The 24494-nt window shown below is 33.0% G+C and overlaps 13 non-coding genes across 13 annotated transcripts; 3 read left to right on the top strand and 10 right to left on the bottom strand.

Moving 5' to 3' along the window:
* Nucleotides 1-1539: 1539 nt before the first annotated feature.
* On the bottom strand, nucleotides 1540-1611 carry TRNAQ-UUG (transfer RNA glutamine (anticodon UUG)). The gene has a single exon. It is a non-coding gene; the product is annotated as a tRNA-Gln (tRNA).
* A 1588-nt stretch (nucleotides 1612-3199) lies between these two features.
* On the bottom strand, nucleotides 3200-3271 carry TRNAQ-UUG (transfer RNA glutamine (anticodon UUG)). The gene has a single exon. It is a non-coding gene; the product is annotated as a tRNA-Gln (tRNA).
* A 3220-nt stretch (nucleotides 3272-6491) lies between these two features.
* TRNAQ-UUG (transfer RNA glutamine (anticodon UUG)) lies at nucleotides 6492-6563 on the bottom strand. The gene has a single exon. It is a non-coding gene; the product is annotated as a tRNA-Gln (tRNA).
* Nucleotides 6564-7520: 957 nt separating this feature from the next.
* TRNAT-CGU (transfer RNA threonine (anticodon CGU)) lies at nucleotides 7521-7594 on the top strand. The gene has a single exon. It is a non-coding gene; the product is annotated as a tRNA-Thr (tRNA).
* Nucleotides 7595-8153: 559 nt separating this feature from the next.
* Nucleotides 8154-8225, bottom strand: TRNAQ-UUG (transfer RNA glutamine (anticodon UUG)). The gene has a single exon. It is a non-coding gene; the product is annotated as a tRNA-Gln (tRNA).
* A 1557-nt stretch (nucleotides 8226-9782) lies between these two features.
* TRNAQ-UUG (transfer RNA glutamine (anticodon UUG)) lies at nucleotides 9783-9854 on the bottom strand. The gene has a single exon. It is a non-coding gene; the product is annotated as a tRNA-Gln (tRNA).
* Nucleotides 9855-10811: 957 nt separating this feature from the next.
* On the top strand, nucleotides 10812-10885 carry TRNAT-CGU (transfer RNA threonine (anticodon CGU)). Its single transcript has one exon. It is a non-coding gene; the product is annotated as a tRNA-Thr (tRNA).
* Nucleotides 10886-11444: 559 nt separating this feature from the next.
* TRNAQ-UUG (transfer RNA glutamine (anticodon UUG)) lies at nucleotides 11445-11516 on the bottom strand. Its single transcript has one exon. It is a non-coding gene; the product is annotated as a tRNA-Gln (tRNA).
* Nucleotides 11517-13075: 1559 nt separating this feature from the next.
* Nucleotides 13076-13147, bottom strand: TRNAQ-UUG (transfer RNA glutamine (anticodon UUG)). Its single transcript has one exon. It is a non-coding gene; the product is annotated as a tRNA-Gln (tRNA).
* A 1558-nt stretch (nucleotides 13148-14705) lies between these two features.
* Nucleotides 14706-14777, bottom strand: TRNAQ-UUG (transfer RNA glutamine (anticodon UUG)). Its single transcript has one exon. It is a non-coding gene; the product is annotated as a tRNA-Gln (tRNA).
* A 3220-nt stretch (nucleotides 14778-17997) lies between these two features.
* On the bottom strand, nucleotides 17998-18069 carry TRNAQ-UUG (transfer RNA glutamine (anticodon UUG)). Its single transcript has one exon. It is a non-coding gene; the product is annotated as a tRNA-Gln (tRNA).
* A 960-nt stretch (nucleotides 18070-19029) lies between these two features.
* On the top strand, nucleotides 19030-19103 carry TRNAT-CGU (transfer RNA threonine (anticodon CGU)). The gene has a single exon. It is a non-coding gene; the product is annotated as a tRNA-Thr (tRNA).
* Nucleotides 19104-21295: 2192 nt separating this feature from the next.
* Nucleotides 21296-21367, bottom strand: TRNAQ-UUG (transfer RNA glutamine (anticodon UUG)). Its single transcript has one exon. It is a non-coding gene; the product is annotated as a tRNA-Gln (tRNA).
* Between the last annotated feature and the right edge of the window lie 3127 nt (nucleotides 21368-24494).

The following is a 24494-nucleotide window of genomic DNA, read 5'->3' as shown; positions in this document are numbered from 1 at the left end:
AGAAAAGAAATTCAATACTTTATATATATGATTTCAAGTTTCTGATAAGCTCAAGGATGCAATAGGTGTTATGTAGAATATTTGTCTAAAACCAATGATAATATGTAAAAAGTAACCTATTTTTAAGGAGAAGATAAATACTAGAAACCCAAATGCCTAGGACCAATTTCAGTTGGAGCATCACCCCTTATGTTATCCTAGCATTGAATTGACAGTTTTTCTGTATTGTCATATTTGCATATCAGCCACTTACAATTGTTTCAAGCTTTATAACAGAGGACTGCCTTTTTTATAGACCAAGGATGAAAGTCTCTTGTGAGTTAAGTCTGATTATGACATCACAATTTGTAAATTAAGCTATAGTATGATTACAGAGTGTAGACTGAACAAAAAGTGCTTTCCGATGGATTGAAGTTTGTATTTTCTTAAGCTTTGCATTCCAAAATGTGCTAGCATTCTCTATTTCCAAAGGGCACATTAAGCTACTTCCCCATTATATATTTTTTGTGTTAAAAGTTATTTATACACAACTTGGTAAAACATACTAAATTTAACACATAATGAATTACATCCTGGGATTATCTTTATCAACAATCTGTAAATGGATAAGAAAGATTGTGCATTAGATTAATCAGATTGATTTTGCTTAGAATTGCATTTACTCCTTGTCTAAATTGTCTATTTTTATACTATTATTAGATGCATTAATCTTTGTTGTTGTCCTATCTAATAATTTTTTTAATTTTGCAATGTGGAAAGAAACTGGTGCATTTTTATGATACCCATGCTTCAAGTGACTCTATGGCTTAAGCTGTTCCTTGAAAAATTAAATGCTATGCAAACAAAATATGTTCTGTGCTTTGAGGTACATTTGCCAGTTTTGTGTTTGCTTCTAGTAACATCTGTGGCCAGTTAGCTCAGTTTATTAAAGCGTGGCACTCGTAATGCCAAGGTCATGGGTTCGATACCTGTTTTGGCTACTTGCTTTTCTTGATGGACAAGAATGGAATAAGCTCATCGGTGTAGCATGAATACTTGAAAACATAATAGACACATATATCACAAAATCTCTTCAAATCCATATCAGAAGCCAGCATGAGTGTCATTCTTTGGCTGATGAAGATTTTTCTCTGCATGGCTCATTGACTTTTGTCTCAAATCGAGCAATATGGCATACCTAAGATTTGCAAGGGCAAATTAATCAGTTATTATATTGCTGCTCAAACATAGAGGGCACTAGGTGTTACTAGAAGAAGAAGATACGTTCTCCCCTCTCATTAGTGCACACTGAAGTAAAAAAAATTAAAATGGAGAATTTCTAAACACCAGAGCACAAGTAATGGATCTCTGCATTCAGATTGCATCTTTTCTTATTTCCAAATATTTGACATACTTCTGATTTGAAAAGTTTAAAAATGAGTTTAGACAAAGGACACCACTGAAAATGATGGAATTTATATGAATTGTAAATGAAGATTTGCAATACTCATACTTTGAATGAAAATGGAGCTTTAAACAAAAGGAGAAATAATCAACATTAGATCTCACCGAGATTTGAACTCGGATTACTGGATTCAAAGTCCAGAGTGCTAACCATTACACCATGGAACCCTCAACTGAGCAAAGACTTCTACTGAACTGAGCTCATCTTTTAAATGCAAAGAAAAGAAATTCAATACTTTATATATATGATTTCAAGTTTCTAATAAGCTCAGGGATGCAATAGGTGTTATGTAGAATATTTGTCTAAAACCAATGATAATATATAAAAAGTAACCTATTTTTAAGGAGAAGATAAATTCTAGAAACCCAAATGCCTAGGACCAATTTCAGTTGGAGCATCACCCCTTATGTTATCCTAGCATTGAATTGACAGTTTTTCTGTATTGTCATATTTGCATATCAGCCACTTACAATTGTTTCAAGCTTTATAACAGAGGACTGCCTTTTTTATAGACCAAGGATGAAAGTCTCTTGTGAGTTAAGTCTGATTATGACATCACAATTTGTAAACTAAGCTATTGTATGATTACAGAGTGTAGACTGAACAAAAAGTGCTTTCCTATGGATTGAAGTTTGTATTTTCTTAAGCTTTGCATTCCAACATGTGCTAGCATTCTCTATTTCCAAAGGGCACATTAAGCTACTTCCCCATTATATATTTTTTGTGTTAAAAGTTATTTATACACAACTTGGTAAAACATACTAAATTTAACACATAATGAATTACATCCTGGGATTATCTTTATCAACAATCTGTAAATGGATAAGAAAGATTGTGCATTAGATTTATCAGATTGATTTTGCTTAGAATTGCATTTACTCCTTGTCTAAATTGTCTATTTTTATACTATTATTAGATGCATTAATCTTTGTTGTTGTCCTATCTAATAATTTTTTTAATTTTGCAATGTGGAAAGAAACTGGTGCATTTTTATGATACCCATGCTTCAAGTGACTCTATGGCTAAAGCTGTTCCTTGAAAAATTAAATGCTATGCAAACAAAATATGTTCTGTGCTTTGAGGTACATTTGCCAGTTTTGTGTTTGCTTCTAGTAACATCTGTGGCCAGTTAGCTCAGTTGATTAAAGCGTGGCATTCGTAATGCCAAGTTCATGGGTTCGATCCCTGTTTTGGCTACTTGCTTTTCTTGATGGACAAGAATGGAATAAGCTCATCGGTGTAGCATGAATACTTGAAAACATAATAGACACATATATCACAAAATCTCTTCAAATCCATATCAGAAGCCAGCATGAGTGTCATCCTTTGGCTGATGAAGATTTTTCTCTACATGGCTCATTGACTTTTGTCTCAAATCGAGCAATATGGCATACCTAAGATTTGCAAGGGCAAATTAATCAGTTATTATATTGCTGCTCAAACATAGAGGGCACTAGGTGTTACTAGAAGAAGAATATACGTTGTCCCCTCTCATTAGTGCACACTGAAGTAAAAAAATTAAAATGGAGAATTTCTAAACACCAGAGCACAAGTAATGTATCTCAGCATTCTTATTGCATCTTTTCTTATTTCCAAATATTTGACATACTTCTGATTTGAAAAGTTTAAAAATGAGTTTAGACAAAGGACACCACTGAAAATGATGGAATTTATATGAATTGTAAATGAAGATTTGCAATACTCATACTTTGAATGAAAATGGAGCTTTAAACAAAAGGAGAAATAATCAACATTAGGTCCCACCGAGATTTGAACTCGGATTACTGGATTCAAAGTCCAGAGAGCTAACCATTGCACAATGGAACCTTCAACTGAGCAAATACTTCCACTGAACTGAGCTCATCTTTTAAATGCAAAGAAAAGAAATTCAATACTTTATATATATGATTTCAAGTTTCTAATAAGCTCAGGGATGCAATAGTTGTTATGTAGAATATTTGTCTAAAACCAATGATAATATATAAAAAGTAACCTATTTTTAAGGAGAAGATAAATACTAGAAACCCAAATGCCTAGGACCAATTTCAGTTGGAGCATCACCCCTTATGTTATCCTAGCATTGAATTGACAGTTTTTCTGTATTGTCATATTTGCATATCAGCCGCTTACAATTGTTTCAATCTTTATAACAAAGGACTGCCTTTTTTTTATAGACCAAGGATGAAAGTCTCTTGTGAGTTAAGTCTGATTATGACATCACAATTTGTAAATTAAGCTATAGTATGATTACAGAGTGTAGACTGAACAAAAAGTGCTTTCCTATGGATTGAAGTTTGTATTTTCTTAAGCTTTGCATTCCAAAATGTGCTAGCATTCTCTATTTCCAAAGGGCACATTAAGCTACTTCCCCATTATATATTTTTTGTGTTAAAAGTTATTTATACACAACTTGGTAAAACATACTAAATTTAACACATAATGAATTACATCCTGGGATTATCTTTATCAACAATCTGTAAATGGATAAGAAAGATTGTGCATTAGATTTATCAGATTGATTTTGCTTAGAGTTGCATTTACTCCTTGTCTAAATTGTCTATTTTTATACTATTATTAGATGCATTAATCTTTGTTGTTATCCTATCTAATAATTTTTTTATTTTGCAATGTGGAAAGAAACTGGTGCATTTTTATGATACCCATGCTTCAAGTGACTCTATGGCTTAAGCTGTTCCTTGAAAAATTAAATGCTATGCAAACAAAATATGTTCTGTGCTTTGAGGTACATTTGCCAGTTTTGTGTTTGCTTCTAGTAACATCTGTGGCCAGTTAGCGCAGTTGGTTAGAGCGTGGTGCTCGTAATGCCAAGGTTATGGGTTTGATCCCTGCTTTGGCTACTTGCTCATCAGTGTAGCATGAATACTTGAAAACATAATAGACACATATATCACAATATCTCTTCAAATCCATATCAGAAGCCAGCATGAGTGTCATCCTTTGGCTGATGAAGATTTTTCTCTATATGGCTCATTGACTTTTGTCTCAAATCGAGCAATATGGCATACCTAAGATTTGCAAGGGCAAATTAATCAGTTATTATATTGCTGCTCAAACATAGAGGGCACTATGTGTTACTAGAAGAAGAATATACGTTCTCCCCTCTCATTAGTGCACACTGAAGTAAAAAAATTAAAATGGAGAATTTCTAAACACCAGAGCACAAGTAATGGATCTCAGCATTCTTATTGCATCTTTTCTTATTTCCAAATATTTGACATACTTCTGATTTGAAAAGTTTAAAAATGAGTTTAGACAAAGGACACTACTGAAAATGATGGAATTTATATGAATTGTAATTGAAGATTTGCAATACTCATACTTTGAATGAAAATGGAGCTTTAAACAAAAGGAGAAATAATCAACATTAGGTCCCACCAAGATTTGAACTCGGATTACTGGTTTCAAAGTTCAGAGTGCTAACCATTGCACCATGGAACCTTCAACTGAGCAAAGACTTCTACTGAACTGAGCTCATCTTTTAAATGCAAAGAAAAGAAATTCAATACTTTATATATATGATTTCAAGTTTCTAATAAGCTCACGGATGCAATAGGTGTTATGTAGAATATTTGTCTAAAACCAATGATAATATATAAAAAGTAACCTATTTTTAAGGAGAAGATAAATACTAGAAACCCAAATGCCTAGGACCAATTTCAGTTGGAGCATCACCCCTTATGTTATCCTAGCATTGAATTGACAGTTTTTCTGTATTGTCATATTTGCATATCAGCCGCTTACATTTGTTTCAAGCTTTATAACAAAGGACTGCCTTTTTTTATAGACCAAGGATGAAAGTCTCTTGTGAGTTAAGTCTGATTATGACATCACAATTTGTAAATTAAGCTATAGTATGATTACAGAGTGTAGACTGAACAAAAAGTGCTTTGCTATGGATTTAAGTTGTATTTTCTTAAGCTTTGCATTCCAAAATGTGCTAGCATTCTCTATTTCCAAAGGGCACATTAAGCTACTTCCCCATTATATATTTTTTGTGTTAAAAGTTATTTATACACAACTTGGTAAAACATACTAAATTTAACACATAGCGAATTACATCCTGGGGTTATCTTTGTCAACAATCTGTAAATGGATAAGAAAGATTGTGCATTAGATTTATCAGATTGATTTTGCTTAGAATTGCATTTACTCCTTGTCTAAATTGTCTATTTTTATACTATTATTATATGCATTAATCTTTGTTGTTGTCCTATCTAATCATTTTTTTTATTTTGCAATGTGGAAAGAAACTGGTGCATTTTTATGATACCCATGCTTCAAGTGACTCTATGGCTTAAGCTGTTCCTTGAAAAATTAAATGCTATGCAAACAAAATATGTTCTGTGCTTTGAGGTACATTTGCCAGTCTTGTGTTTGCTTCTAGTAACATCTGTGGCCAGTTAGCTCAGTTGGTTAGAGTGTGGCGCTCGTAATGCCAAGGTCATGGGTTTGATCCCTGTTTTGGCTACTTGCTTTTCTTGATGGACAAGAATGGAATAAGCTCATCGGTGTAGCATGAATACTTGAAAACATAATAGACACATATATCACAAAATCTCTTCAAATCCATATCAGAAGCCAGCATGAGTGTCATCCTTTGGCTGATGAAGATTTTTCTCTACATGGCTCATTGACTTTTGTCTCAAATCGAGCAATATGGCATACCTAAGATTTGCAAGGGCAAATTAATCAGTTATTATATTGCTGCTCAAACATAGAGGGCACTAGGTGTTACTAGAAGAAGAATATACGTTCTCCCCTCTCATTAGTGCACACTGAAGTAAAAAAATTAAAATGGAGAATTTCTAAACACCAGAGCACAAGTAATGTATCTCAGCATTCTTATTGCATCTTTTCTTATTTCCAAATATTTGACATACTTCTGATTTGAAAAGTTTAAAAATGAGTTTAGACAAAGGACACCACTGAAAATGATGGAATTTATATGAATTGTAAATGAAGATTTGCAATACTCATACTTTGAATGAAAATGGAGCTTTAAACAAAAGGAGAAATAATCAACATTAGGTCCCACCGAGATTTGAACTCAGATTACTGGATTCAAAGTCCAGAGTGCTAACCATTGCACAATGGAACCTTCAACTGAGCAAATACTTCCACTGAACTGAGCTCATTTTTTAAATGCAAAGAAAAGAAATTCAATACTTTATATATATGATTTCAAGTTTCTAATAAGCTCAGGGATGCAATAGGTGTTATGTAGAATATTTGTCTAAAACCAATGATAATATATAAAAAGTAACCTATTTTTAAGGAGAAGATAAATACTAGAAACCCAAATGCCTAGGACCAATTTCAGTTGGAGCATCACCCCTTATGTTATCCTAGCATTGAATTGACAGTTTTTCTGTATTGTCATATTTGCATATCAGCCGCTTATAATTGTTTCAAGCTTTATAACAAAGGACTGCCTTTTTTTATAGACCAAGGATGAAAGTCTCTTGTGAGTTAAGTCTGATTATGACATCACAATTTGTAAATTAAGCTATAGTATGATTACAGAGTGTAGACTGAACAAAAAGTGCTTTCCTATGGATTTAAGTTGTATTTTCTTAAGCTTTGCATTCCAAAATGTGCTAGCATTCTCTATTTCCAAAGGGCACATTAAGCTACTTCCCCATTATATATTTTTTGTGTTAAAAGTTATTTATACACAACTTGGTAAAACATACTAAATTTAACACATAATGAATTACATCCTGGGATTATCTTTATCAACAATCTGTAAATGGATAAGAAAGATTGTGCATTAGATTTATCAGATTGATTTTGCTTAGAATTGCATTTACTCCTTGTCTAAATTGTCTATTTTTATACTATTATTAGATGCATTAATCTTTGTTGTTGTCCTATCTAATCATTTTTTTTAATTTTGCAATGTGGAAAGAAACTGGTGCATTTTTATGATACCCATGCTTCAAGTGACTCTATGGCTTAAGCTGTTCCTTGAAAAATTAAATGCTATGCAAACAAAATATGTTCTGTGCTTTGAGGTACATTTGCCAGTCTTGTGTTTGTTTCTAGTAACATCTGTGGCCAGTTAGCTCAGTTGGTTAGAGCGTGGCGCTCGTAATGCCAAGGTCATGGGTTCGATCCCTGTTTTGGCTACTTGCTTTTCTTGATGGACAAGAATGGAATAAACTCATCGGTGTAGCATGAATACTTGAAAACATAATAGACACATATATCACAAAATCTCTTCAAATCCATATCAGAAGCCAGCATGAGTGTCATCCTTTGGCTGATGAAGATTTTTCTCTACATGGCTCATTGACTTTTGTCTCAAATCGAGCAATATGGCATACCTAAGATTTGCAAGGGCAAATTAATCAGTTATTATATTGCTGCTCAAACGTAGAGGGCACTAGGTGTTACTAGAAGAAGAAGATACGTTCTCCCCTCTCATTAGTGCACACTAAAGTAAAAAAAATTAAAATGGAGAATTTCTAAACACCAGAGCACAAGTAATGGATCTCTGCATTCTTATTGCATCTTTTCTTATTTCCAAATATTTGACATACTTCTGATTTGAAAAGTTTAAAAATGAGTTTAGACAAAGGACACTACTGAAAAGGATGGAATTTATATGAATTGTAAATGAAGATTTGCAATACTCATACTTTGAATGAAAATGGAGCTTTAAACAAAAGGAAAAACAATCAACATTAGATCTCACCGAGATTTGAACTCGGATTACTGGATTCAAAGTCCAGAGTGCTAACCATTACACCATGGAACCCTCAACTGAGCAAAGACTTCTACTGAACTGAGCTCATCTTTTAAATGCAAAGAAAAGAAATTCAATACTTTATATATATGATTTCAAGTTTCTAATAAGCTCAGGGATGCAATAGGTGTTATGTAGAATATTTGTCTAAAACCAATGATAATATATAAAAAGTAACCTATTTTTAAGGAGAAGATAAATACTAGAAACCCAAATGCCTAGGACCAATTTCAGTTGGAGCATCACCCCTTATGTTATCCTAGCATTGAATTGACAGTTTTTCTGTATTGTCATATTTGCATATCAGCCACTTACAATTGTTTCAAGCTTTATAACAGAGGACTGCCTTTTTTATAGACCAAGGATGAAAGTCTCTTGTGAGTTAAGTCTGATTATGACATCACAATTTGTAAATTAAGCTATAGTATGATTAAAGAGTGTAGACTGAACAAAAAGTGCTTTCCTATGGATTGAAGTTTGTATTTTCTTAAGCTTTGCATTCCAAAATGTGCTAGCATTCTCTATTGCCAAAGGCACATTAAGCTACTTCCCCATTATATATTTTTTGTGTTAAAAGTTATTTATACACAACTTGGTAAAACATACTAAATTTAACACATAATGAATTACATCCTGGGATTATCTTTATCAACAATCTGTAAATGGATAAGAAAGATTGTGCATTAGATTTATCAGATTGATTTTGCTTAGAATTGCATTTACTCCTTGTCTAAATTGTCTATTTTTATACTATTATTAGATGCATTAATCTTTGTTGTTATCCTATCTAATCATTTTTTTATTTTGCAATGTGGAAAGAAACTGGTGCATTTTTATGATACCCATGCTTCAAGTGACTCTATGGCTTAAGATGTTCCTTGAAAAATTAAATGCTATGCAAACAAAATATGTTCTGTGCTTTGAGGTACATTTGCCAGTTTTGTGTTTGCTTCTAGTAACATCTGTGGCCAGTAAGCGCAGTTGGTTAGAGCGTGGCACTCGTAATGCCAAGGTCATGGGTTTGATCCCTGCTTTGGCTACTTGCTCATCGGTGTAGCATGAATACTTGAAAACATAATAGACACATATAGCACAAAATCTCTTCAAATCCATATCAGAAGCCAGCATGAGTGTCATCCTTTGGCTGATGAAGATTTTTCTCTACATGGCTCATTGACTTTTGTCTCAAATCGAGCAATATGGCATACCTAAGATTTGCAAGGGCAAATTAATCAGTTATTATATTGCTGCTCAAACATAGAGGGCACTAGGTGTTACTAGAAGAAGAATATACGTTCTCCCCTCTCATTAGTGCACACTGAAGTAAAAAAATTAAAATGGAGAATTTCTAAACACCAGAGCACAAGTAATGTATCTCAGCATTCTTATTGCATCTTTTCTTATTTCCAAATATTTGACATACTTCTGATTTGAAAAGTTTAAAAATGAGTTTAGACAAAGGACACCACTGAAAATGATGGAATTTATATGAATTGTAAATGAAGATTTGCAATACTCATACTTTGAATGAAAATGGAGCTTTAAACAAAAGGAGAAATAATCAACATTAGGTCCCACCGAGATTTGAACTCGGATTACTGGATTCAAAGTCCAGAGAGCTAACCATTGCACAATGGAACCTTCAACTGAGCAAATACTTCCACTGAACTGAGCTCATCTTTTAAATGCAAAGAAAAGAAATTCAATACTTTATATATATGATTTCAAGTTTCTAATAAGCTCAGGGATGCAATAGGTGTTATGTAGAATATTTGTCTAAAACCAATGATAATATATAAAAAGTAACCTATTTTTAAGGAGAAGATAAATACTAGAAACCCAAATGCCTAGGACCAATTTCAGTTGGAGCATCACCCCTTATGTTATCCTAGCATTGAATTGACAGTTTTTCTGTATTGTCATATTTGCATATCAGCCGCTTATAATTGTTTCAAGCTTTATAACAAAGGACTGCCTTTTTTTATAGACCAAGGATGAAAGTCTCTTGTGAGTTAAGTCTGATTATGACATCACAATTTGTAAATTAAGCTATAGTATGATTACAGAGTGTAGACTGAACAAAAAGTGCTTTCCTATGGATTTAAGTTGTATTTTCTTAAGCTTTGCATTCCAAAATGTGCTAGCATTCTCTATTTCCAAAGGGCACATTAAGCTACTTCCCCATTATATATTTTTTGTGTTAAAAGTTATTTATACACAACTTGGTAAAACATACTAAATTTAACACATAATGAATTACATCCTGGGATTATCTTTATCAACAATCTGTAAATGGATAAGAAAGATTGTGCATTAGATTTATCAGATTGATTTTGCTTAGAATTGCATTTACTCCTTGTCTAAATTGTCTATTTTTATACTATTATTAGATGCATTAATCTTTGTTGTTGTCCTATCTAATCATTTTTTTTAATTTTGCAATGTGGAAAGAAACTGGTGCATTTTTATGATACCCATGCTTCAAGTGACTCTATGGCTTAAGCTGTTCCTTGAAAAATTAAATGCTATGCAAACAAAATATGTTCTGTGCTTTGAGGTACATTTGCCAGTCTTGTGTTTGCTTCTAGTAACATCTGTGGCCAGTTAGCTCAGTTGGTTAGAGCGTGGTGCTCGTAATGCCAAGGTCATGGGTTCGATCCCTGTTTTGGCTACTTGCTTTTCTTGATGGACAAGAATGGAATAAACTCATCGGTGTAGCATGAATACTTGAAAACATAATAGACACATATATCACAAAATCTCTTCAAATCCATATCAGAAGCCAGCATGAGTGTCATCCTTTGGCTGATGAAGATTTTTCTCTACATGGCTCATTGACTTTTGTCTCAAATCGAGCAATATGGCATACCTAAGATTTGCAAGGGCAAATTAATCAGTTATTATATTGCTGCTCAAACGTAGAGGGCACTAGGTGTTACTAGAAGAAGAAGATACGTTCTCCCCTCTCATTAGTGCACACTAAAGTAAAAAAAATTAAAATGGAGAATTTCTAAACACCAGAGCACAAGTAATGGATCTCTGCATTCTTATTGCATCTTTTCTTATTTCCAAATATTTGACATACTTCTGATTTGAAAAGTTTAAAAATGAGTTTAGACAAAGGACACCACTGAAAAGGATGGAATTTATATGAATTGTAAATGAAGATTTGCAATACTCATACTTTGAATGAAAATGGAGCTTTAAACAAAAGGAAAAACAATCAACATTAGATCTCACCGAGATTTGAACTCGGATTACTGGATTCAAAGTCCAGAGTGCTAACCATTACACCATGGAACCCTCAACTGAGCAAAGACTTCTACTGAACTGAGCTCATCTTTTAAATGCAAAGAAAAGAAATTCAATACTTTATATATATGATTTCAAGTTTCTAATAAGCTCAGGGATGCAATAGGTGTTATGTAGAATATTTGTCTAAAACCAATGATAATATATAAAAAGTAACCTATTTTTAAGGAGAAGATAAATACTAGAAACCCAAATGCCTAGGACCAATTTCAGTTGGAGCATCACCCCTTATGTTATCCTAGCATTGAATTGACAGTTTTTCTGTATTGTCATATTTGCATATCAGCCACTTACAATTGTTTCAAGCTTTATAACAGAGGACTGCCTTTTTTATAGACCAAGGATGAAAGTCTCTTGTGAGTTAAGTCTGATTATGACATCACAATTTGTAAATTAAGCTATAGTATGATTACAGAGTGTAGACTGAACAAAAAGTGCTTTCCTATGGATTGAAGTTTGTATTTTCTTAAGCTTTGCATTCCAAAATGTGCTAGCATTCTCTATTGCCAAAGGGCACATTAAGCTACTTCCCCATTATATATTTTTTGTGTTAAAAGTTATTTATACACAACTTGGTAAAACATACTAAATTTAACACATAATGAATTACATCCTGGGATTATCTTTATCAACAATCTGTAAATGGATAAGAAAGATTGTGCATTAGATTTATCAGATTGATTTTGCTTAGAATTGCATTTACTCCTTGTCTAAATTGTCTATTTTTATACTATTATTAGATGCATTAATCTTTGTTGTTATCCTATCTAATCATTTTTTTATTTTGCAATGTGGAAAGAAACTGGTGCATTTTTATGATACCCATGCTTCAAGTGACTCTATGGCTTAAGATGTTCCTTGAAAAATTAAATGCTATGCAAACAAAATATGTTCTGTGCTTTGAGGTACATTTGCCAGTTTTGTGTTTGCTTCTAGTAACATCTGTGGCCAGTAAGCACAGTTGGTTAGAGCGTGGCACTCGTAATGCCAAGGTCATGGGTTTGATCCCTGCTTTGGCTACTTGCTCATCAGTGTAGCATGAATACTTGAAAACATAATAGACACATATATCACAAAATCTCTTCAAATCCATATCAGAAGCCAGCATGAGTGTCATCCTTTGGCTGATGAAGATTTTTCTCTACATGGCTCATTGACTTTTGTCTCAAATCGAGCAATATGGCATACCTAAGATTTGCAAGGGCAAATTAATCAGTTATTATATTGCTGCTCAAACGTAGAGGGCACTAGGTGTTACTAGAAGAAGAAGATACGTTCTCCCCTCTCATTAGTGCACACTAAAGTAAAAAAAATTAAAATGGAGAATTTCTAAACACCAGAGCACAAGTAATGGATCTCTGCATTCTTATTGCATCTTTTCTTATTTCCAAATATTTGACATACTTCTGATTTGAAAAGTTTAAAAATGAGTTTAGACAAAGGACACCACTGAAAAGGATGGAATTTATATGAATTGTAAATGAAGATTTGCAATACTCATACTTTGAATGAAAATGGAGCTTTAAACAAAAGGAAAAACAATCAACATTAGATCTCACCGAGATTTGAACTCGGATTACTGGATTCAAAGTCCAGAGTGCTAACCATTACACCATGGAACCCTCAACTGAGCAAAGACTTCTACTGAACTGAGCTCATCTTTTAAATGCAAAGAAAAGAAATTCAATACTTTATATATATGATTTCAAGTTTCTAATAAGCTCAGGGATGCAATAGGTGTTATGTAGAATATTTGTCTAAAACCAATGATAATATATAAAAAGTAACCTATTTTTAAGGAGAAGATAAATACTAGAAACCCAAATGCCTAGGACCAATTTCAGTTGGAGCATCACCCCTTATGTTATCCTAGCATTGAATTGACAGTTTTTCTGTATTGTCATATTTGCATATCAGCCACTTACAATTGTTTCAAGCTTTATAACAGAGGACTGCCTTTTTTATAGACCAAGGATGAAAGTCTCTTGTGAGTTAAGTCTGATTATGACATCACAATTTGTAAATTAAGCTATAGTATGATTACAGAGTGTAGACTGAACAAAAAGTGCTTTCCTATGGATTGAAGTTTGTATTTTCTTAAGCTTTGCATTCCAAAATGTGCTAGCATTCTCTATTGCCAAAGGGCACATTAAGCTACTTCCCCATTATATATTTTTTGTGTTAAAAGTTATTTATACACAACTTGGTAAAACATACTAAATTTAACACATAATGAATTACATCCTGGGATTATCTTTATCAACAATCTGTAAATGGATAAGAAAGATTGTGCATTAGATTTATCAGATTGATTTTGCTTAGAATTGCATTTACTCCTTGTCTAAATTGTCTATTTTTATACTATTATTAGATGCATTAATCTTTGTTGTTATCCTATCTAATCATTTTTTTATTTTGCAATGTGGAAAGAAACTGGTGCATTTTTATGATACCCATGCTTCAAGTGACTCTATGGCTTAAGATGTTCCTTGAAAAATTAAATGCTATGCAAACAAAATATGTTCTGTGCTTTGAGGTACATTTGCCAGTTTTGTGTTTACTTCTAGTAACATCTGTGGCCAGTAAGCGCAGTTGGTTAGAGCGTGGCACTCGTAATGCCAAGGTCATGGGTTTGATCCCTGCTTTGGCTACTTGCTCATCGGTGTAGCATGAATACTTGAAAACATAATAGACACATATATCACAAAATCTCTTCAAATCCATATCAGAAGCCAGCATGAGTGTCATCCTTTGGCTGATGAAGATTTTTCTCTACATGGCTCATTGACTTTTGTCTCAAATCGAGCAATATGGCATACCTAAGATTTGCAAGGGCAAATTAATCAGTTATTATATTGCTGCTCAAACATAGAGGGCACTAGGTGTTACTAGAAGAAGAATATACGTTCTCCCCTCTCATTAGTGCACACTGAAGTAAAAAAATTAAAATGGAGAATTTCTAAACACCAGAGCACAAGTAATGTATCTCAGCATTCTTATTGCATCTTTTCTTATTTCCAAATATTTGACATACTTCTGATTTGAAAAGTTTAAAAATGAGTTTAGACAAAGGACACCACTGAAAATGATGGAATTTATATGAATTGTAAATGAAGATTTGCAATACTCATACTTTGAATGAAAATGGAGCTTTAAACAAAAGGAGAAATAATCAACATAAGGTCCCACCGAGATTTGAACTCGGATTACTGGATTCAAAGTCCAGAGAGCTAACCATTGCACAATGGAACCTTCAACTGAGCAAATACTTCCACTGAACTGAGCTCATCTTTTAAATGCAAAGAAAAGAAATTCAATACTTTATATATATGATTTCAAGCTTCTAATAAGCTCAGGGATGCAATAGTTGTTATGTAGAATATTTGTCTAAAACCAATGATAATATATAAAAAGTAACCTATTTTTAAGGAGAAGATAAATACTAGAAACCCAAATGCCTAGGACCAATTTCAGTTGGAGCATCACCCCTTATGTTATCCTAGCATTGAATTAACAGTTTTTCTGTATTGTCATATTTGCATATCAGCCGCTTACAATTGTTTCAAGCTTTATAACAAAGGACTGCCTTTTTTTTATAGACCAAGGATGAAAGTCTCTTGTGAGTTAAGTCTGATTATGACATCACAATTTGTAAATTAAGCTATAGTATGATTACAGAGTGTAGACTGAACAAAAAGTGCTTTCCTATGGATTGAAGTTTGTATTTTCTTAAGCTTTGCATTCCAAAATGTGCTAGCATTCTCTATTTCCAAAGGGCACATTAAGCTACTTCCCCATTATATATTTTTTGTGTTAAAAGTTATTTATACACAACTTGGTAAAACATACTAAATTTAACACATAATGAATTACATCCTGGGATTATCTTTATCAACAATCTGTAAATGGATAAGAAAGATTGTGCATTAGATTTATCAGATTGATTTTGCTTAGAGTTGCATTTACTCCTTGTCTAAATTGTCTATTTTTATACTTTTATTAGATGCATAAATCTTTGTTGTTATCCTATCTAATAATTTTTTTATTTTGCAATGTGGAAAGAAACTGGTGCATTTTTATGATACCCATGCTTCAAGTGACTCTATGGCTTAAGCTGTTCCTTGAAAAATTAAATGCTATGCAAACAAAATATGTTCTGTGCTTTGAGGTACATTTGCCAGTTTTGTGTTTGCTTCTAGTAACATCTGTGGCCAGTTAGCGCAGTTGGTTAGAGCGTGGCGCTTGTAATGCCAAGGTCATGGGTTTGAGCCCTGCTTTGGCTACTTGCTCATCAGTGTAGCATGAATACTTGAAAACATAATAAACACATATATCACAAAATCTCTTCAAATCCATATCAGAAGCCAGCATGAGTGTCATCCTTTGGCTGATGAAGATTTTTCTCTATATGGCTCATTGACTTTTGTCTCAAATCGAGCAATATGGCATACCTAAGATTTGCAAGGGCAAATTAATCAGTTATTATATTGCTGCTCAAACATAGAGGGCACTATGTGTTACTAGAAGAAGAATATACGTTCTCCCCTCTCATTAGTGCACACTGAAGTAAAAAAATTAAAATGGAGAATTTCTAAACACCAGAGCACAAGTAATGGATCTCAGCATTCTTATTGCATCTTTTCTTATTTCCAAATATTTGACATACTTCTGATTTGAAAAGTTTAAAAATGAGTTTAGACAAAGGACACTACTGAAAATGATGGAATTTATATGAATTGTAATTGAAGATTTGCAATACTCATACTTTGAATGAAAATGGAGCTTTAAACAAAAGGAGAAATAATCAACATTAGGTCTCACCGAGATTTGAACTCAGATTACTGGTTTCAAAGTTCAGAGTGCTAACCATTGCACCATGGAACCTTCAACTGAGCAAAGACTTCTACTGAACTGAGCTCATCTTTTAAATGCAAAGAAAAGAAATTCAATACTTTATATATATGATTTCAAGTTTCTAATAAGCTCAGGGATGCAATAGGTGTTATGTAGAATATTTGTCTAAAACCAATGATAATATATAAAAAGTAACCTATTTTTAAGGAGAAGATAAATACTAGAAACCCAAATGCCTAGGACCAATTTCAGTTGGAGCATCACCCCTTATGTTATCCTAGCATTGAATTGACAGTTTTTCTGTATTGTCATATTTGCATATCAGCCGCTTACATTTGTTTCAAGCTTTATAACAAAGGACTGCCTTTTTTTATAGACCAAGGATGAAAGTCTCTTGTGAGTTAAGTCTGATTATGACATCACAATTTGTAAATTAAGCTATAGTATGATTACAGAGTGTAGACTGAACAAAAAGTGCTTTGCTATGGATTTAAGTTGTATTTTCTTAAGCTTTGCATTCCAAAATGTGCTAGCATTCTCTACTTCCAAAGGGCACATTAAGCTACTTCCCCATTATATATTTTTTGTGTTAAAAGTTATTTATACACAACTTGGTAAAACATACTAAATTTAACACATAACGAATTACATCCTGGGGTTATCTTTATCAACAATCTGTAAATGGATAAGAAAGATTGTGCATTAGATTTATCAGATTGATTTTGCTTAGAATTGCATTTACTCCTTGTCTAAATTGTCTATTTTTATACTATTATTAGATGCATTAATCTTTGTTGTTGTCCTATCTAATCATTTTTTTTATTTTGCAATGTGGAAAGAAACTGGTGCATTTTTATGATACCCATGCTTCAAGTGACTCTATGGCTTAAGCTGTTCCTTGAAAAATTAAATGCTATGCAAACAAAATATGTTCTGTGCTTTGAGGTACATTTGCCAGTCTTGTGTTTGCTTCTCGTAACATCTGTGGCCAGTTAGCTCAGTTGGTTAGAGTGTGGCGCTCGTAATGCCAAGGTCATGGGTTTGATCCCTGTTTTGGCTACTTGCTTTTCTTGATGGACAAGAATGGAATAAGCTCATCGGTGTAGCATGAATACTTGAAAACATAATAGACACATATATCACAAAATCTCTTCAAATCCATATCAGAAGCCAGCATGAGTGTCATCCTTTGGCTGATGAAGATTTTTCTCCACATGGCTCATTGACTTTTGTCTCAAATCGAGCAATATGGCATACCTAAGATTTGCAAGGGCAAATTAATCAGTTATTATATTGCTGCTCAAACATAGAGGGCACTAGGTGTTACTAGAAGAAGAATATACGTTCTCCCCTCTCATTAGTGCACACTGAAGTAAAAAAATTAAAATGGAGAATTTCTAAACACCAGAGCACAAGTAATGGATCTCAGCATTCTTATTGCATCTTTTCTTATTTCCAAATATTTGACATACTTCTGATTTGAAAAGTTTAAAAATGAGTTTAGACAAAGGACACCACTGAAAATGATGGAATTTATATGAATTGTAAATGAAGATTTGCAATACTCATACTTTGAATGAAAATGGAGCTTTAAACAAAAGGAGAAATAATCAACATTAGGTCCCACCGAGATTTGAACTCGGATTACTGGATTCAAAGTCCAGAGAGCTAACCATTGCACAATGGAACCTTCAACTGAGCAAATACTTACATTGAACTGAGCTCATCTTTTAAATGCAAAGAAAAGAAATTCAATACTTTATATATATGATTTCAAGTTTCTAATAAGCTCAGGGATGCAATAGTTGTTATGTAGAATATTTGTCTAAAACCAATTATAATATATAAAAAGTAACCTATTTTTAAGTAGAAGATAAATACTAGAAACCCAAATGCCTAGGACCAATTTCAGTTGGAGCATCACCCCTTATGTTATCCTAGCATTGAATTGACAGTTTTTCTGTATTGTCATATTTGCATATCAGCCGCTTACAATTGTTTCAATCTTTATAACAAAGGACTGCCTTTTTTTTTATAGACCAAGGATGAAAGTCTCTTGTGAGTTAAGTCTGATTATGACATCACAATTTGTAAATTAAGCTATAGTATGATTACAGAGTGTAGACTGAACAAAAAGTGCTTTCCTATGGATTGAAGTTTGTATTTTCTTAAGCTTTGCATTCCAAAATGTGCTAGCATTCTCTATTTCCAAAGGGCACATTAAGCTACTTCCCCATTATATATTTTTTGTGTTAAAAGTTATTTATACACAACTTGGTAAAACATACTAAATTTAACACATAATGAATTACATCCTGGGATTATCTTTATCAACAATCTGTAAATGGATAAGAAAGATTGTGCATTAGATTTATCAGATTGATTTTGCTTAGAATTGCATTTACTCCTTGTCTAAATTGTCTATTTTTATACTATTATTAGATGCATTAATCTTTGTTGTTGTCCTATCTAATCATTTTTTTTAATTTTGCAATGTGGAAAGAAACTGGTGCATTTTTATGATACCCATGCTTCAAGTGACTCTATGGCTTAAGCTGTTCCTTGAAAAATTAAATGCTATGCAAACAAAATATGTTCTGTGCTTTGAGGTACATTTGCCAGACTTGTGTTTGCTTCTAGTAACATCTGTGGCCAGTTAGCTCAGTTGGTTAGAGCGTGGCGCTCGTAATGCCAAGGTCATGGGTTCGATCCCTGTTTTGGCTACTTGCTTTTCTTGATGGACAAGAATGGAATAAACTCATCGGTGTAGCATGAATACTTGAAAACATAATAGACACATATATCACAAAATCTCTTCAAATCCATATCAGAAGCCAGCATGAGTGTCATCCTTTGGCTGATGAAGATTTTTCTCTACATGGCTCATTGACTTTTGTCTCAAATTGAGCAATATGGCATACCTAAGATTTGCAAGGGCAAATTAATCAGAAATTATATTGCTGCTCAAACATAGAGGGCACTAGGTGCTACTAGAAGAAGAAGATACATTCTCCCCTCTCATTAAAGCACACTAAAGTAAAAAAAATTAAAATGGAGAATTTCTAAACACCAGAGCACAAGTAATGGATCTCTGCATTCTTATTGCATCTTTTCTTATTTCCAAATATTTGACATACTTCTGATTTGAAAAGTTTAAAAATGAGTTTAGACAAAGGACACTACTGAAAAGGATGGAATTTATATGAATTGTAAATGAAGATTTGCAATACTCATACTTTGAATGAAAATGGAGCTTTAAACAAAAGGAGAAATAATCAACATTAGGTCCCACCGAGATTAGAACTCGGATTACTGTATTCAAAGTCCAGAGTGCTAACCATTACACCATGAAACCCTCAACTGAGCAAAGACTTCTACTGAACTGAGCTCATCTTTTAAATGCAAATAAAAGAAATTCAATACTTTATATATATGATTTCAAGTTTCTAATAAGCTCAGGGATGCAATAGGTGTTATGTAGAATATTTGTCTAAAACCAATGATAATATATAAAAAGTAACCTATTTTTAAGGAGAAGATAAATACTAGAAACCCAAATGCCTAGGACCAATTTCAGTTGGAGCATCACCCCTTATGTTATCCTAGCATTGAATTGACAGTTTTTCTGTATTGTCATATTTGCATATCAGCCACTTACAATTGTTTCAAGCTTTATAACAGAGGATTGCCTTTTTTATAGACCAAGGATGAAAGTCTCTTGTGAGTTAAGTCTGATTATGACATCACAATTTGTAAATTAAGCTATAGTATGATTACAGAGTGTAGACTGAACAAAAAGTGCTTTCCTATGGATTGAAGTTTGTATTTTCTTAAGCTTTGCATTCCAAAATGTGCTAGCATTCTCTATTTCCAAAGGGCACATTTAGCTACTTCCCCATTATATATTTTTTGTGTTAAAAGTTATTTATACACAACTTGGTAAAACATACTTAATTTAACACATAATGAATTACATCCTGGGATTATCTTTATCAACAATCTGTAAATGGATAAGAAAGATTGTGCATTAGATTTATCAGATTGATTTTGCTTAGAATTGCATTTACTCCTTGTCTAAATTGTCTATTTTTATACTATTATTAGATGCATTAATCTTTGTTGTTATCCTATCTAATCATTTTTTTATTTTGCAATGTGGAAAGAAACTGGTGCATTTTTATGATACCCATGCTTCAAGTGACTCTATGGCTTAAGCTGTTCCTTGAAAAATTAAATGCTATGCAAACAAAATATGTTCTGTGCTTTGAGGTACATTTGCCAGTTTTGTGTTTGCTTCTAGTAACATCTGTGGCCAGTTAGCGCAGTTGGTTAGAGCGTGGCGCTCGTAAAAAACCAAGGGCTTGGGTTTGATCCCTTTTTTGGCTACTTGCTCATCGGTATAGCATGAATACTTGAAAACATAATAGACACATATATCACAAAATCTCTTCAAATCCATATCAGAAGACAGCATAAGTGTCATCCTTTGGCTGATGAAGATTTTTCTCTACATGGCTCATTGACTTTTGTCTCAAATCGAGCAATATGGCATACCTAAGATTTGCAAGGGCAAATTAATCAGTTATTATATTGCTGCTCAAACATAGAGGGCACTAGGTGTTACTAGAAGAAGAAGATACGTTCTCCCCTCTCATTAGTGCACACTGAAGTAAAAAAAATTAAAATGGAGAATTTCTAAACACCAGAGCACAAGTAATGGATCTCTGCATTCTTATTGCATCTTTTCTTATTTCCAAATATTTGACATACTTCTGATTTGAAAAGTTTAAAAATGAGTTTAGACAAAGGACACCACTGAAAATGATGGAATTTATATGAATTGTAAATGAAGATTTGCAATACTCATACTTTGAATGAAAATGGAGCTTTAAACAAAAAGAGAAATAATCAACATTAGATCTCACCGAGATTTGAACTCGGATTACTGGATTCAAAGTCCAGAGTGCTAACCATTACACCATGGAACCCTCAACTGAGCAAAGACTTCTACTGAACTGAGCTCATCTTTTAAATGCAAAGAAAAGAAATTCAATACTTTATATATATGATTTCAAGTTTCTGATAAGCTCAGGGATGCAATAGGTGTTATGTAGAATATTTGTCTAAAACCAATGATAATATGTAAAAAGTAACCTATTTTTAAGGAGAAGATAAATACTAGAAACCCAAATGCCTAGGACCAATTTCAGTTGGAGCATCACCCCTTATGTTATCCTAGCATTGAATTGACAGTTTTTCTGTATTGTCATTTTTGCATATCAGCCACTTACAATTGTTTCAAGCTTTATAACAGAGGACTGCCTTTTTTATAGACCAAGGATGAAAGTCTCTTGTGAGTTAAGTCTGATTATGACATCACAATTTGTAAATTAAGTTATAGTATGATTACAGAGTGTAGACTGAACAAAACGTGCTTTCCGATGGATTGAAGTTTGTATTTTCTTAAGCTTTGCATTCCAAAATGTGCTAGCATTCTCTATTTCCAAAGGGCACATTAAGCTACTTCCCCATTATATATTTTTTGTGTTAAAAGTTATTTATACACAACTTGGTAAAACATACTAAATTTAACACATAATGAATTACATCCTGGGATTATCTTTATCAACAATCTGTAAATGGATAAGAAAGATTGTGCATTAGATTTATCAGAATGATTTTGCTTAGAATTGCATTTACTCCTTGTCTAAATTGTCTATTTTTATACTATTATTAGATGCATTAATCTTTGTTGTTGTCCTATCTAATAATTTTTTTAATTTTGCAATGTGGAAAGAAACTGGTGCATTTTTATGATACCCATGCTTCAAGTGACTCTATGGCTTAAGCTGTTCCTTGAAAAATTAAATGCTATGCAAACAAAATATGTTCTGTGCTTTGAGGTACATTTGCCAGTTTTGTGTTTGCTTTTTGTAACATATGTGGCCAGTTAGCTCAGTTGATTAAAGCGTGGCACTTGTAATGCCAAGGTCATGGGTTTGATCCCTGTTTTGGCTACTTGCTTTTCTTGATGGACAAGAATGGAATAAGTTCATCGGTGTAGCATGAATACTTGAAAACATAATAGACACATATATCACAAAATCTCTTCAAATCCATATCAGAAGCCAGCATGAGTGTCATTCTTTGGCTGATGAAGATTTTTCTCTTCATGGCTCATTGACTTTTGTCTCAAATCGAGCAATATGGCATACCTAAGATTTGCAAGGGCAAATTAATCAGTTATTATATTGCTGCTCAAACATAGAGGGCACTAGGTGTTACTAGAAGAAGAAGATACGTTCTCCCCTCTCATTAGTGCACACTGAAGTAAAAAAAATTAAAATGGAGAATTTCTAAACACCAGAGCACAAGTAATGGATCTCTGCATTCAGATTGCATCTTTTCTTATTTCCAAATATTTGACATACTTCTGATTTGAAAAGTTTAAAAATGAGTTTAGACAAAGGACACCACTGAAAATGATGGAATTTATATGAATTGTAAATGAAGATTTGCAATACTCATACTTTGAATGAAAATGGAGCTTTAAACAAAAGGAGAAATAATCAACATTAGATCTCACCGAGATTTGAACTTGGATTACTGGATTCAAAGTCCAGAGGGCTAACCATTACACCATGGAACCCTCAACTGAGCAAAGACTTCTACTGAACTGAGCTCATCTTTTAAATGCAAAGAAAAGAAATTCAATACTTTATATATATGATTTCAAGTTTCTAATAAGCTCAGGGATGCAATAGGTGTTATGTAGAATATTTGTCTAAAACCAATGATAATATATAAAAAGTAACCTATTTTTAAGGAGAAGATAAATTCTAGAAACCCAAATGCCTAGGACCAATTTCAGTTGGAGCATCACCCCTTATGTTATCCTAGCATTGAATTGACAGTTTTTCTGTATTGTCATATTTGCATATCAGCCACTTACAATTGTTTCAAGCTTTAGAACAGAGGACTGCCTTTTTTATAGACCAAGGATGAAAGTCTCTTGTGAGTTAAGTCTGATTATGACATCACAATTTGTAAATTAAGCTATTGTATGATTACAGAGTGTAGACTGAACAAAAAGTGCTTTCCTATGGATTGAAGTTTGTATTTTCTTAAGCTTTGCATTCCAACATGTGCTAGCATTCTCTATTTCCAAAGGGCACATTAAGCTACTTCCCCATTATATATTTTTTGTGTTAAAAGTTATTTATACACAACTTGGTAAAACATACTAAATTTAACACATAATGAATTACATCCTGGGATTATCTTTATCAACAATCTGTAAATGGATAAGAAAGATTGTGCATTAGATTTATCAGATTGATTTTGCTTAGAATTGCATTTACTCCTTGTCTAAATTGTCTATTTTTATACTATTATTAGATGCATTAATCTTTGTTGTTGTCCTATCTAATAATTTTTTTAATTTTGCAATGTGGAAAGAAACTGGTGCATTTTTATGATACCCATGCTTCAAGTGACTCTATGGCTAAAGCTGTTCCTTGAAAAATTAAATGCTATGCAAACAAAATATGTTCTGTGCTTTGAGGTACATTTGCCAGTTTTGTGTTTGCTTCCAGTAACATCTGTGGCCAGTTAGCTCAGTTGATTAAAGCGTGGCACTCGTAATGCCAAGTTCATGGGTTCGATCCCTGTTTTGGCTACTTGCTTTTCTTGATGGACAAGAATGGAATAAGCTCATCGGTGTAGCATGAATACTTGAAAACATAATAGACACATATATCACAAAATCTCTTCAAATCCATATCAGAAGCCAGCATGTGTGTCATCCTTTGGCTGATGAAGATTTTTCTCTACATGGCTCATTGACTTTTGTCTCAAATCGAGCAATATGGCATACCTAAGATTTGCAAGGGCAAATTAATCAGTTATTATATTGCTGCTCAAACATAGAGGGCACTATGTGTTACTAGAAGAAGAATATACGTTCTCCCCTCTCATTAGTGCACACTGAAGTAAAAAAATTAAAATGGAGAATTTCTAAACACCAGAGCACAAGTAATGGATCTCAGCATTCTTATTGCATCTTTTCTTATTTCCAAATATTTGACATACTTCTGATTTGAAAAGTTTAAAAAT

The sequence above is a fragment of the Pseudophryne corroboree genome, chromosome 11 (genome assembly GCF_028390025.1).
Source record: "Pseudophryne corroboree isolate aPseCor3 chromosome 11, aPseCor3.hap2, whole genome shotgun sequence".
Classification (NCBI taxonomy): Eukaryota; Metazoa; Chordata; class Amphibia; order Anura; family Myobatrachidae; genus Pseudophryne; species Pseudophryne corroboree.
This window is presented reverse-complemented; position numbering and strand designations above follow the sequence as displayed.